An 11597-nucleotide genomic window follows, 5' to 3' on the forward strand; every position below is an offset into this window, starting at 1 on the left:
TTAATTAAAATAAATGGCCTAATTGAGTCTATAAAAGGAGTTCTAAGTGAGAGATGAAAACATAAATTTTGATAAGTTCATAAGTCAAAAGTGAGATGTTCTGATAGTTTTTAGATTCTCTCTAAACACAATTCCTTTTCTAAGCCCCTTTGTTATTTTCTCTTCTTCTCTCTGTATTTATCTCATGTATTGAGAATTGCCCACTCTAGTCTAGGTGATTCCAAGGATACTTTGGAAGACAGTGAAGATTATAGAAGATCGGTTCAGTTTCTTGGTAATACTCTACGACAGAAAGGATACAAGGGTTAGAGAAACTGAAAGAATGACTCATTCATTCTGCTGCGTATATGGTAAGTATTCTTATCATTGTTTCTCTTTGAATTCAATTTTAGAAACATGTTCTAGGTTATCTCATAATAATTTGTTTAATATTAGATTTACATGAAAATAAATAAAGATCCTGTATGAGTTTCCTAATAGTCATTTGGTTGAAAAGGTTTTAATTGTGATTTTCCATGCTCATCTAGTATCCTCGGGGAGTTCTGGTGAGGCATGTGAGATCATTTCAAATTTTCCAAGTCTACCAAGGAGCAAGTTTAACAAAAAAAATCTCATTTTTGAAAGTGGATGAATCGTCATAGAGATGAACTTGGGAGAATTGTAAGGAGACCCGACACCCATAGTGACAACTCTTCCGATACATCCAATATTGCCTCTCCCACCTCAACAATTTCTCATAATCCTTTCGCAGTGGCTCATCATGAGGAAATTCAGCATAGAAGTCTAAATGACTATCTCCATCCTACTCGTACTCCTACCCCTTCTTGTATCATCTTTCCACCTAATATGCCTAACTTTGAATTTAAACTTGGCATGATTCAACTCTTGCCAAATTTCCATGGTTTAGAAAATGAAAATCCTTATGTGCATATTAGGGAATTTGAGGAGGTGGTAGCCACTTTTTATAACCAAGCTAATATCGCAGATTCTGTGCGATTGAAGTTTGTTCCCTTCTCTTTAAAGGATAAGGCTAAAAGTTGGTTATACTCTCTGAGACTAGGGTCTATTGGAACATGGGATGAAATGACATCGTCATTCTTTCACAAATACTTCCCTAACCACAAGACCAATGGCTTAAAAAGACAGATTTCTACCTTTTCCCAAACAATGAAACTCTCTATCAAGTGTAGGAAAGGTTTAAAGAACTGTTGACTCTTTGTCCCCACCATGGCTATGAAAAATGGCCCCTAGTCAGCTGTTCTATGAAGGCCTCACAATTCGTGAATGCTAGTTTGTAGAAATGATGTACAATGGTGAATTCCTCCAAAAAGATCCTAAAGAGGCCTTGGAATATCTCAATGAGCTTGCAGAAAAATATCATACTTGGACTGGTCCAAGTGCTACTGAAAGCACCAACAAAAATCGACCAGCATGAATTTACCAATCGAGGGAGGAAGACAGTCTAAAAGCTCAAGTTGAAGCTTTAACAAAGCTACTTGAGGCCTTTAAGACAAAAGATGGGCAAGGACATCATATGATTGCCCGAGCAGAAACACATGAGCCATGTTTTGTGTGTGGAGGAACAGATCATTTAGCTAAGGATTGCTTAGCTTTTAGTGAAATGAGGGGGGTTTATGAAGAGCAATGTAATGCCTTAGGGGCCTATAATAAGCCATTCTCTCATACGTACAACCCTGGTTGGAGAAACCACCCAAATTTCAGCTGGAGAGATCCCAATCAAGCATAATCTTCTAGAGGGCAATGGAGAAATGAGCGCCAGTCTCAACCATCAAAATCTCAACCTGCTCCTCAATACAATGCTCCACCTCAAAGGAGTTCTCTTGAGAACACCCTTCATTCATTCATGGAGGAGCAAGCCAAAATAAATCGCCAAATGATTGAAGAAATCAAGGAAAGGTCTTCTGGATACTCAATCTGTGGTTAACATGGAATCAAAAATCCCTATCATACTTGGAAGACCTTTCCATGCTACATCTAATGCCCTTATTAACTATAGGAATGATCTCATAAAAATATGTTTTAGGAATATGACTCTCGAGGTCAATAATTTTTCATGTTGCAAAGCAACCACATGATGATGATGAGTGTTATCAGACATTTCTGATTGACACGCTCATTAATGAGGACATTCAATTGCAAAGCAATTATGATGATCTTGATGAACTTCTTTCTGTTTCTGAAAATTCTGGTTTTGATGAGTCAATTAATGAAATTTCTTATTCAAAAACTCACAAAACGGAACAACAAAGTTTTGGCAACCTCGCTTTGAAGAGCTACCTAGTGAAAGGGAAAAGCCAAAATGTAATGCCCTGGTTAGCCAAGACCGCTACATTGTGTATTTATAAAGGTGCAGGACTTGCTAATCAAGCCAATTAGTTGAAAATGTGATTGCTAAAGTCATTAGTGTGCTAGGGTTAGAAGGTTTTGGTCTCAAAAGATACTTTCCATATAATTAAAATATTTACACATGGGATCCCAAAAGAAATAGTGTTTACAAGTCTGTTTACAAAATTTCCAGTGTACAGACAACTACCAGCCTCTCAAAAGGCAAAACAAAAGTTTATGGTTTTCCTGTCCCTGTCTCCCCACAACCGTGGTGGCTGAGCAGCTGATCATGTACATTATGCTCTCAGAGCTCTCTAAATCAGGGCTGATCAAGCTTGCCATTGCCTTTACCTGCACCACGAAGTACCCGTGAGCCAAGGCCCAGCAAGAAAACATAACATATTACATAACAAGCAATAATAACATTTGGATAACTCTTTAAGCATGTTCAAACACCCAACATACCACAATAATCACAAAGCATGAAGATTCAACCAAAGAGTCAACTAATCATCACCCAGCTAAACAGCACAACAATCCACCAATCAATATTAACAAGCAAATCACATAATAATCAGGGTCGACGCCTTAGGTCGCACCCTTTCTTTACCCCACTGACTCTGGCCCACTTAAACCGAGCTCAGTGCATAATAAGCTGTCCTCAGCTACCAGTGGCCGAGCCGCGCCCTATGCGCTAGTGTAAACTTTGGCACTCTTAGGTCGTTGGTTTACTATTTACATGGCATAATACCATCCTTTACAAGGCATACGAAATTGGGAACCCTTTGTCCCATTATAAATCCACAACCGAGTGCAGTTTTCTTACCTTTAATTTCCAAGTTTACTGATTACGAGCAACGCCTCTCGAGCACGATCCGCTTCCCGAGCCCTAGCTTAATACCTAATAACAACCAAGATAGGGAGTACAATTAATAATCGCGTTAATATTTCCGAGGGGAGTTCTAGCTTTCGGGACATCGATTTCCACCAAACACGGTGGTAGAATCGATCCTGAGCACCCTAGGTTAGGTTCCTATGCTTAAAACCTCCAAAAGATCAAACATACCCTTAAGGGTTGTGGCCCCAGAAACCCATGCCGCGACCTGCCCTTGAAACAGAGGCTAGGCCTCCCTGAAGACAAACACGAACCACGACCCTACCCTGTGACGCCGCGACGCTTCCCCACTGCAGAGCCTCCTTGGCTCGTCCTTGCTTCGCAGGGCCGCAACACTCAAGAACAGAGCCTCGACCCAGCCCTTCGTGCCCAGAAAATCCACCATTCCCATCATTCTAACCTTGCTAATAGCCACATCAAAGCACCCTAATTCCAAAACCCATTGATCACAAGACTTTTAACATGATTCTAGCAACATAATCCAACAAAAACCTAGCTTAAAAACTCATTAAAATCCCATTTTTTTTTTCTGAAACTCAGTAGCTCAAGAACTCTGAAACCAATCATGCAAACTCAGAATTTAAATTATAAGCTATGAATTGAAGCTTACCTTCTTTGATGAACCACTTCCTTAACAATTTCTTAGCTAAAACCCAAGTTTCTCAGCTTCAATTCAGTCCTTAAACATCAAAACCATAACCACTTTTAATACTCAGCCAAAACTCAGAATTCTAATGATCAAGAGTGTAATTCAGCCTTTACCTTAATCCTGGTTGAGAGTTTCCTTAGCTGAACACTGGAGTAAACCTTCAAGATTCCAGCCCAAACCACTGAATTCCTAGTTGAATTCCCTTAGGTTTCAGTAGTAATCTTGAGAGAGAGAAGAGAAGGAAGAGAAGAGCAAAGTGGTTCGGTTTGGGTTTTTTTTGTGTTCCACTGGTTTCTATTTTACTTAGTTTAACCATAGTTAATTAAGTCAATCCCGAGGCTCGGGGTACCAAAAATGCCCCCGAGGGCAGAACGGTAAAATTCCCCAATATTCCCGCCTAGGCTTCCTAACCTCAAATATATCTCCATATATTTATTTCCATAACTCGATAACCCAAATAATCATCTAACACCCGAAATACCCCTTGACTTGCCCCAAGTCAAATATTAAGCCCCGTTGTGACTTTCCCACTAACTAGCTCCCTAAGATCGCCTCGAGTCGCACGTTGCAGATTTACCCACATAATAATGTGGTTCTCACAAATATAACATATAATCACATTTACATTCACATAATCATACAGGCATGCTTATCGTATCATCATGCGTTTAAATTAATAAATTCACCAATAAACCAATTATGCCCTCCCAGCACACTAATCAAGGCACATAAACCATATTAGTGATTTTGGGCCGTTACAACTATCCCCTCCTACTGAGAATTTCGTCATCGAAATTTACCTGAATAGCTCAGGATATTGATGCCGCATCATCGTCTCTAGCTCCCAGGTCACTTCCTCGACCTTGCTATTTCTCCACAATACTTTAACTAACAAAATTGTCTTATTCAGTAGAACTTTGTCCTTCCAATCCAAAATCTGAACTGGTCGCTCCTCATAGGACAAGTCTGTCTATAACCCTAAGTCCTCATACTTCAATACATGTGCTGGATCTGAAACATACTTTCGCAACATGGAGATATGAAATACATTGTGAACTCCCGACAACGATGGTGGCAAGGTCAACCTGTAAGCCACCTATCCAATCCTTTCTAAAATCTCGAAAGGTCCAACAAACCGAGGGCTCAGCTTGCCCTTTACTCCGAATCTCCTCACCCCTCGCAGTGATGAAACTCGCAGAAATGCGTGGTCCCCAACTTGGAACTCCACGTCTCTACACTTAGGATTAGCGTAGCTTTTCTGTCTACTCTGCAGAGCGAGCATTCTGGGTCGAATCTTCTCAATAGCCTCATTTATCTTCTGAACCATATCTGGCCCCAAATATTTTCTCTCACCCATTTCATCCCAATGAATGGGTGACCTACACTTTCTTCCGCATAACATCTCGTAAGGAGCCACTCCAACCGTGGACTGATAACTATTGTTATACAAGAATTCAACCAACGGGAGATACTTACTCCAAGATCCCTCGAAATCAATCACACATGGCCTAAGCATGTCCTCCAACACCTGAATCGTCCTCTCAGACTGTCCATGAGTCTAAGGATGAAAGGCTATGCTAAACATCAACTGAGTCCCCATGGCTCCCTGCAGAGCTCCCCAAAACTTAGAGGTAAAGATAGGGTCTCGATCAGATACAATAGACTTTGGAACCCCATGGAGGTGAACTATCTCCCTCACATACAACTTTGCATACTGTTCCACTGTATAAGTCGACTTCACTGGAAGAAAATGAGCAGACTTGGTGTATTTGTCCACTATCACCCACACCGAGTCACAAAGTCCCACTGTCTTGGGTAGACCTCCCACAAAATCCATTGTAATGTCTTCCCACTTCCACTCAGGAATACCCAAAGGCTGAAGCAACCCTGCTGGTCACTGATGCTCAACCTTCACTTGCTGACATGTCAAACATCTGACCACATACTCTACCACATCCTTCTTCATCCCAGGCCACCAATATAATGTCCGTAAATCCTGATACATATTAATGGTACCCAGATGAAGTGAGTATGGCGTAGTTTGAGACTCATCTCGTATCTCTCGTCTGATTCCCTCATCTTTCAAAACTCAAATCCGCCCCAAATATCGAATTATACCAGCCTCAGAAACAGAATAATCCTTAGTTATCCCTGCTAAGACATTTTGCCTAACTTCCTGAAGCTGCGCATCTACCAACTGCCCCTCCTTGATCCATTCTAGCAGGGTCGACTGCAAGGTAATATTGGCCAATCGGCCCACCACCAGCTCTATCTTTGCCCTGGCCATCTCATCAGCTAATTTTCTTGAGATCTGAACAGAACTGAATAGCTACCTCAGGCCCCTCTGGCTCAATGCATCTTCCACAATATTGGCTTTCCCTTGGTGGTAAAGAATATCACAATCGTAGTCCTTAACCAACTCCAACCAACACCTTTGCCTCATGTTCAGATCCTTCTGGGTGAAGAAATACTTCAAACTCTTATGGTCAGTGTGTATCTCGCACTTCTCCCCATACAGATAATGCCGCCAAACCTTCAGTGTGAATACCACTGCTGCCAGTTCCAAATCATGAGTAGGATACCGCTTCTCATACTCCTTCAGCTATCGCGATGCATAAGCTATAACTTTCTCATTCTGCATTATCACACAGCCCAAACCCATCCTCAATGCATCACAGTATACTACAAACTTTCCTTCTTCTGAAGGAAGACTCAGTATAGGTGCAGTAATAAGTCGTCGCTTTAACTCTTGGAAACTATCCTCACACTTCTTTGGCCAAACGAACTTCTGGTTTTTTCTTGTCAACTCTGTCATTGGTGAAGAAATCTTTGAAAATCCCTCTACAAACCATCTGTAATAGCCTGCCAACCCAAGAAAACTCCACACCTCTGAGGCGTTCTTTGGCCTTGGCTAATCTCTCACTTCCTCCACCTTGGACGGATCTACCTTAATCCCTTCTACACCAACTATATGCCCAAGAAAAGTCACCTTTGGCAACCAAAACTCACATTTCTTAAATTTAACATACAACTGTTGTTCCCTTAATCTCTGTAAAACCTGTCGAAGATGCCGCTCGTGCTCTGCCTCTGAGCTAGAGTACACCAAGATGTCGTCGATGAAGACAATGACGAACTGATCCAAGAAATCCATGAACACTCTATTCATTAGATCCATGAAAGCTGTTGGGGCGTTGGTCAAACCAAAAGACATGACTAAGAACTCGTAGTGCCCGTACTGCGTTCGAAAGGCCTTCTTCGGTATGTCCTCATCCTTGATCCTCAGCTAGTGATAATCAGATCGAAGATCAATCTTTGAGAACACCGTCTTTCCCTGCAGCTGATCGAACAAGTCATCAATCCTTGGTAGAGGATACTTATTCTTAATGGTCAACTTGTTCAATTCCCTGTAGTCTATACACATTCTCAGAGTCCCATCTTTCTTCTTAACAAAAAACACTGGAGCGCCCCATGGAGAGTAGCTAGGCTTGATGAACCCCAAATCCAGAAGTTCCTGCAACTGTATCTTCAATTCCTTCAACTCTCCTGGTGCCATCCTATATGGTGCTCTTGATACTGGTTCTGTCCCCGGTGCTAACTCAATAACAAACTGAATCTCCCTGTGTGGCGGAAATCCCGGTAGCTCCTCAGGAAATACATCCAAATACTCACAAACCACCCTGGTCTCTCCCGGCCCCACTGGCAACATCTTGGTAGTGTCCACAACACTAGCCAAAAAACCCATACATCCACCTTGTAACAAGTCTCTGGCTCTCAACGCAGGTATCATGGGTACACGGGGTCCACACACCGCACCCACAAAGACAAAAGGATCCTCGACCTCAGGCTCGAAAGTCACCATCTTCTTCCTGCAGTCGATAGTATCCCCATATCTGACCAACCAATCCATCCCTAAGATCATGTCGAAGTCCTCCATATCTAGCTCAATCAAGTCAACAGAAAGCTCCCTACTATCAACCATCACTAGCAGTGCCCTAATCCACCTCCTAGAAACTACCAGTTCCCCAGTAGGCAATAAAGTCCCAAACCCCACAGTCTGATACTCACTAGGTCTACACAGTCTATCAATCACTTTACTAGAAACAAAGGAATGTGTAGCACCCTAATTAATCAATACAGAAAAAGGAGAGCCAATGCTAGAAAGTTGACCTGTCACTACCGAGGGACTAGCCTCGGCCTTTCCCTGCATCAAGGTGAACACTCGAGCTAGAGTCAAGCTGTCCACCTTTCTTGCTTCCCCTTTCTTCAGTGTTGGGAAATCCTTCTTGAGGTGCCCCACCATGCCACATACATAGCAAGCCTTGGCCCGACATTCACCCTGATGGCGTCATCTACACCTTGGGCACTCCGGATAACTCCTCCATGGTTCATTGTTGCCCTGACAGCTGCCCTGACCACCCCGACCCCTCCTATCAGGACTAGCAGCGGTTGAAGTGTCAGGGGTCTTTCTTTTGAAATCACTGGGGCCTTCGCCCCTACCTGCCCCAGAATAAGGAGGCACCACCCTGCAACCCTCGCTCCTCACTGCACTTTCCTTCCAAAAAATTTTCTCCGCTTCCTCAGTGATAAGAGCCTTCTCAAAGACCTGGGCATAAGTTGTTCCTCCAGGTACCGTTGTAATCCTAACATCATGGGCTATCATAGCATTAAGCCCCCTGATGAACCTGTCTTGCCTGGCTGCATCTGTAGGCACAAGGTCTGGTGCGAACTTCGCGAGTCTGTCAAACTTCAGGGCATATTCTGTAACTGTCATGCTACCCTCAACCAACCCAACGAACTCATTTACCATTGCTGCCCTCATGGCAACATTATAGTACTTCTAACTTAATAAATCTTAAATCCTTCCCGACTTAATGCAGTGACATCCTTGGTCTGTGTGGCCACTTCCCACCAGATGCGGGCATCCTCTCTCAACATATACATGGCACAGGCCACTCTGTCATGTCCCTCTATCCTCATGAAATCCAGGATAGTAGTAATCATAGTCAGCCATTGCTCGGCATTCACTGGATCAGGTCCTCCCTCAAAGAATGGGGGCTGCTGCTTCTTGAATCGCTCATATAACAGCTCCCACCTGTTCCCAACCACCCCTGACTATACAACTGGTACCACTACAGGTGGTACAATAGGGGCAGCACTCCCTGATGGAGCCTGTTGTCGCAACAAGCGAATCTGTTCATCTAGACTCTGCAATCGCACTTGCATATCTGCCATCAGTTGCTGCCAGTTCTCAGGGACTGGCGGAGGAATCTAGCCCTGGTCATCACCCACGGTCCTAGACCTAGTGCCGACTAGTCGTGTAGATTTTCTTGGACGCATAGCTATCCAGATTAATCTATAATAACCGACTCGACAATCAGACTATGATGACAGGGTAAAAGCTTCTCCAAATTCCACCAAAGGAACATAACCAATCACAAATAGTCAAAATATAGGCATTTATCCACATACACTGGCTGCTAATAAGTATGCTCCAACATTACCACACAACAGTTATGATAAAAACATTCACCCATATACAATATGCAGTTAATCATCCAAATATTCATTTACATGCACAGTGATGCAAATAATCATGCCTTAATATTTCCATACAGCAGTCAAGGGCCAGGCCCTATCAGTATCTATTGCTTTCTATTAATCTAATAAATAACAACATTCATAGTTCATTCCAGACATACATGCATATATACACATATACATACACATTACAAAACCCTAAACCGAGCTGGTCTCTGGCAGCGAATGTACATGTCTAGTCAGTCTTCAGGAACCCTTAAACCTAAGACGCTCTGATACCAAGTTGTAAAGCCCTGGATATCCAAGACCGCTACACTGTGTATTTATAAAGGTGCAAGACTTGCTAATCAAGCCAATAAGTTGAAAACGTGATTGCTAAAGTCATTAGTGTGCTAAGGTTAAAAGGTTTTGGTCTCAAAAGATACTTTGCATATAATTGAAAACGTGATTGCTAAAGTCATTACACATGGGATCCCAAAAGAAATAGTGTTTAAAAGTCTATTTACAAAATTTCCAGTGTATAGACAACCACCAGCCTCTCAAAAGGAAAAACAGAAGTTTATGGTTTTCCTGTCCCTGTCTTCCCTCAACCGTGGTGGCTGAGCAGCTGATCATGTACATTCTGCTCTCAGAGCTCTCCAAATCAGGGCTGATCAACCTTGCCCTTACCTTTACCTACACCACGAAGCACCCGTGAGCCAAGGCCCAACAAGAAAACATATCATATTACATAACACGCAATAATAACATTTGGATAACCCTTTAAGCTTGTTCATACACCCAACAAACCACAATAATCACAAAGCATGAAGATTCAACCAAAGAGTCAACTAATCATCACCCAGCAAAACAACACAACAATCCACCAATCACTATTAACAAGAAAATCACATAATAATCAGGGTCGACTCCTTAGGTCGCACCCTCTCTTTACCCCACTGACTCCGGCCCGCTTAAACCGAGCTCAGTGCATAATAAGCGGTCCTCAACTGCCAGTGGCCGAGCCGCGCCCTATGCGCTAGTGTAAACTTTGGCACTCTTAGGCCGTTGGTTTACTGTTTACATGGCATAATACCATCCTTTACAAGGCATAAAAAATAGGGAACCCTTAGTCCCATTATAAATCCACAACCGGGTGCAGTTTTCTTACCTTTAATTTCCAAGTTTACTAATTACGAGTGACGCCTCTCGAGCACGATCCACTTCCCGAGCCTTAGCTTAATACCTAATCACAACCAATATAGGGAGTACCATTAATTATCGCGTTAATATTTCCAAGTGGAGTTCTAGCTTCCAGGACATCGATTTCCACCAAACACGGTGGTGGAATCGATCCCGAGCACCCTAGGTTAGGTTCCCACGCTTAAAACCTCCAAAAGATCAAAAATACCCTTAAGGGCCACGACCCGCCCCTCAAACAGAGGCTAGGCCTCCCTAAAGACAAACACGCGCCGCAGCCCTGCCCTATTGCGCCGCGATGCTTCCCCACTGTAGAGCCTCCTTGGCTCTTCCTTGCTTCGCAGGGCCGCGACAATCTAGAATAGAGCTGCGGCCCAGCCCTTCGTGCCCAGAAAATCCACTATTCCCATCATTCTAACCTTGCTCAAAGCCACCTAAAAGAACCCTAATTCCAAAACCCATTGATCACAAGACTTTTAACATGATTCTAGCAACATAATCCAACAAAAACCTACCTTAAAAACTCATTAAAATCCCATTTTTATTTCTGAAACCCAGTAGCTCAAAAACTCTGAAACCAATCATGAAAACTCATAATTTAAACTCTAAACTACGAATTGAAGCTTACCTTCTTTGATGAACCACTTCCTTAACAATTTCTTAGCTAAAACCCAAGCTTCTCAGCTTCAATTCAGTCCTTAAACATCAAAACCATAAACACTTTAATACTCAGCCAAAACTTAGAATTCTAATGATCAAGAGTGTAATTCAGCCTGTACCTTAATCGTGGTTGAGTTTCCTTAGCTGAACACTAGAGTAACCCTTCAAGATTCCAACCCAAACCATTGAATTCCCAGCTGAATTCCCTTAGGTTTCAGTAGTTTTCTTGAGAGAGAGAGAAGAGAAGGAAGAGAGGAGCAAAGTGGTTCGGTTTGGGTTTTTTTTTTTGTTCCACTGGGTTCTATTTTACTTAGTCTAACCATAGTTAAT

The 11597-nt window shown here is 42.6% G+C and overlaps 1 non-coding gene across 1 annotated transcript; it reads right to left on the reverse strand.

Annotated features, from left to right (window-relative positions):
• Nucleotides 1-1130: 1130 nt before the first annotated feature.
• Nucleotides 1131-1234, reverse strand: LOC133820109 (small nucleolar RNA R71). The gene has a single exon (XR_009886542.1). It is a non-coding gene; the product is annotated as a small nucleolar RNA R71 (small nucleolar RNA).
• Between the last annotated feature and the right edge of the window lie 10363 nt (nucleotides 1235-11597).

Source organism: Humulus lupulus, chromosome 2, assembly GCF_963169125.1.
Source record: "Humulus lupulus chromosome 2, drHumLupu1.1, whole genome shotgun sequence".
NCBI lineage: Eukaryota > Viridiplantae > Streptophyta > Magnoliopsida > Rosales > Cannabaceae > Humulus > Humulus lupulus.